This window comes from Aethalodelphis obliquidens, unplaced genomic scaffold (genome assembly GCF_003676395.1).
Source record: "Aethalodelphis obliquidens isolate GAN/ISIS:26980383/991018 unplaced genomic scaffold, ASM367639v1 scaffold43, whole genome shotgun sequence".
Classification (NCBI taxonomy): Eukaryota; Metazoa; Chordata; class Mammalia; order Artiodactyla; family Delphinidae; genus Aethalodelphis; species Aethalodelphis obliquidens.
Window position 1 is genome coordinate 14,857,025 of NW_020837987.1, and position 3,643 is coordinate 14,860,667.

Sequence of the window (3,643 nt, forward strand, 5' to 3'; positions counted from 1 at the left end):
GGGGCTGTCAGGGAGAGAGAGGGAGAGGCTCAGTGAGGGACGGGGACCCCCCGAGTGGCCCAGCTCCTCCCCGACATCCAGGCCGCTCTCTGCCTCTGCTGCCACCACCATCACCTCCCTGCCCAGGCGCAGGACCCAAGGGGGCAAGACTCCTGCAGACCCCCTGTGGAGGGAGAGGCCACCCCTGATGATGAGGGCCCAGCAGGGCAGGATGAGGGGGGCAGAGAGGAGGGCCAGCCCTGTGCACCCTACACTCATCTCACCCTCTCTGTGCTGGGAAGACTTTATGCCCATTTCGCAGAACAGAAAACTGAGTCTGGGGGAGAGGAAGTGCTCACCCAGGGGCGCTTGGCCGGCAAGTGGAGACGTCGGCCAGATAAAAACTTGGTTCTTTGCATGATTTCAAAAAGGGACATAAATAGGTCGAGATGGAGTGAGAGACAAGACAGACAAGACATAAGTGACAGAGAAGAGGTGAAAAACCAAGCTGGGAATGAGGATCTGGCTCCCGTCCCAGCAGCCACCCAAGTCCCCTCTCCACCTGCATGCACTTCTGGGAGGGGACCAGCCTCCTGGACGCCCCCCCCATCACTTCTCCCTTCAGGGAGTGTTTGTAGAGGCCAAGTTTCCCAGCAAGCCAGACTCCCTGCCATCACCCGTGGTCCATGCGCCTTGAAGCAGTGGCAGCTGTGGCAGCGGCTGGAGGGATCTGAGTTCGACTCAAACGGCGGATTTGAAGGAGAAGGTGCCAGACAAGGCAAGGGGGGAGGGGCCGGGTGTGGGCAGGTGAGGCAGCTGCGGAGGGAGGACACCGGAGACGATAACGGGGGAGGAGGAGGTCGAGGGTGGCAGGTGCTCGAGGCCACGATGGCAGCTGGTGGGTCCGTGCCAGCGGCTGCTACACGCAGGATGGTGCTGGAGAAGGGGCTGGGGGGCCGGAGAGCCTGAGCCTGAGCTCTGGGAGGGGAGTGGGCAGCGTGGGGGTCAGGTCCTCCCACCCGCGTTTCCACAGGACCAGAGACGGAGAGGGGGATGGGCTAGTCATGACAGTAACAATGAAAACAACAATAATAATGGCTCCGGAATTGCGAGTGTGCCCCTTCTCTGCGCCAGACCTGCACACGCTTGTTTAAGCTTCCTGGGAGCCACAGGAGGAAGCTGTTAGGATGCCCAGTTGACAGATGAGGCCGCTGAGGAGCACGGAGCTGGCTGGGTAGCGACAGAAGGGGTTTGCGGTCCTGGCTTTATCCCTCGGGCTCCCCAACCCTAACCCTTCCACGCAGCGTCTCCGCCTCGAGCGCACACAAACGCGCCCACGCCCGCGAGCTCTGCTCCAACACGGCCGACCCAAGAGTTCCCCACGAGTGGGGCGAACAGGGGGACAGAGGAGCCGTCTGCACAAACACGCACAGCAACAGCGGTGACAGGGGCGCGCCCTCGCACTCCCAGACCCGCGGACACAGGGCCGCCGGGCCTCCCCACCGCCCCGCACACGCACGCGCACACACACACACGCTCCCTCCCGCGGTTTCCAACATCATTTTAACTCAGATAAAAAGACATGTGCGCATGTCTGTGTGTCTGAACGCATGTGTGAGGGGAAGAGCAACAGCTAGACGGAGACACAGAGACAGAGAGAGAGAGATGGGGGTGGGATAGGGGGAGGGTTGGTCCTGTGTCTACACTCCAGACTCATTTTTCTGCCTGGAGGGCTGGGGGCTGTGAGCGCCTCCATCTATGCGGTCTGTGAGGGCGGTGGGGTCTTTGCATATCCCTGAGTGACAAGGAGCGCTACGCTCTGTCCCCGTCCTGTTCCCACCTCAAGACACTGGTGATAAGCCAGCCCACACCCTCGGAGCCAAGCGCCGGCGCAGCCCAAGGGGGCCAGCCTTCGAGGCCGGGGAACCCCCAGACCGGGATGCCGCTCGGGCGGTGGGAGCCCGCAGCGCCCACCGCAGGTCCAGACCCGCCGCCGCTGTGTCTCTACCTCCGCCTCGGTCCCCATCTCGCTTGCTGCCAGCCCGCACCACTGCCCCCCCTCCCCCAGGACGGCTTCTGCAGAGCCTGGGCCTCCCTTCCCTCCCTCGTCGCCCTCCGCCATCTCCATCCTTGTCTCCCCCCACACAGAGCGACACTCACCCCAGTGGCTCGGCTTCCGCTGGGCCTCTCCCTGCGCCCCAGGTCCCTCCCTCCACATGCCTCCAGCCGCCGGGGGCTCTGCCTCCCCAGTTCTCCAGGGCTTCCCGTCGAGGTTGTGCTGGGGGGGGCGCAGGGGCTTTTGGGGTCTCCCCGCGCCCCCCCCCCTCCTCGCCTGTCGCCCTTCCCACCCCGCCCCCCGCAGGCCCGTCTAGGCCACTGCAGCAACTGTCTCCCGCCCTCCCTGCTCGCCTCCTCCAGTCTCTTACCCTCTACCTCCACTCTCCCCCACCTCCGCCGGCCTCAGCCCCCTGCTCTCTCCCTGCCCCTCTGCCTCTGCGCCCCGCCCCCCCTCAGGCCCCCCCTCACTGTCTCGCCAGCCTTGGGACCACCAGGCCCCCCACTCCTTCTCCATCTCCTCCTCACTCTGTCTCCGTCCCCATCACCCTCTCGCAGGTAGGTCGGGGAGCCCGTCTCGGTCGGATTCTCTGTCTGTCTGTCCGTCTGTCTGTCTCCGTCTCCCTCGGCCGGGCTCTGTCTGTCTCTCTCTCTCCGCGATTACAATTTCTAGTCACACGGCAGTGCAGAGCCAAGCTGTGCCTCAGCTCCCTCCCTCCCCACCCCTCCCTCCTTTCTCGCCTCCTGAGCGGGGAGGGCGCCTCTCCTCCCTCCTCCTCCAGCCCCCCTTCTCAGCGCTGGAGGCCTCCCCCTCCCCCGTTAATCAAAGGCTCTGTTATCTAATTAACCCATTGGTTCTGGGCAGCCGGGGAAGGGCGGGGAAGTCGGGGAGGAAGGTTGAAGGCTGGGCTGCCCAGGGAAGGGGGTGGGGGGGGGTGTCTGGGCTATGCCAGGCCTGGCCTCCTGGCACAGACAACCTCATCGGCCGCATAACCAGGCTGGGCCAACGCTGACCCACCCCGCCTCGTGCACCTGCCCCCCAGCCCGAGTGCAGACAACCTAGTGCGGGCTCCTCTGCAGGCAGGCACTCCCCCAGGACCCCCCCAAAGCCCCCCACCACACCGCACAACCAGGCACTCTAACCTCCACCCCTGATACACCAGCGAACCTGGGCCCATGTCACCGTCACCCCAGTCCTTCAGCCGAGGGCCAACCCCTGTTCACGCCACAAAGAAACCCATCCCCAGATGCAGCCCTCTCCCCTGGACCTCGGCCGTATCCTGCTATCCACCTCCCGATACACTTCTGCAAAATGGGCAGGGCAGCCTCTCCCATTCATTCTGTTCATCAGTTTTAATCCATCCATCCATCCATCCAACAAATATTTTCTGCGTCCCTACTGTGTGCGGACACTGGTGTAGATGCTGACTAACGCTACCCCCACCCTCCAAACCCAACATCCACAGGCCCCCAAAGACAAGTAGCGATAACAGAGCACATTGACCAAGTGCCAGGGGGCCTGGGTTTCAGTCCCGGATCTGCTGTTGGTTTGCTGTGTGACCTTAGGCCAGTGACTTCATTTTTCTGAGCTGCAGAAAAATGCTGTGCA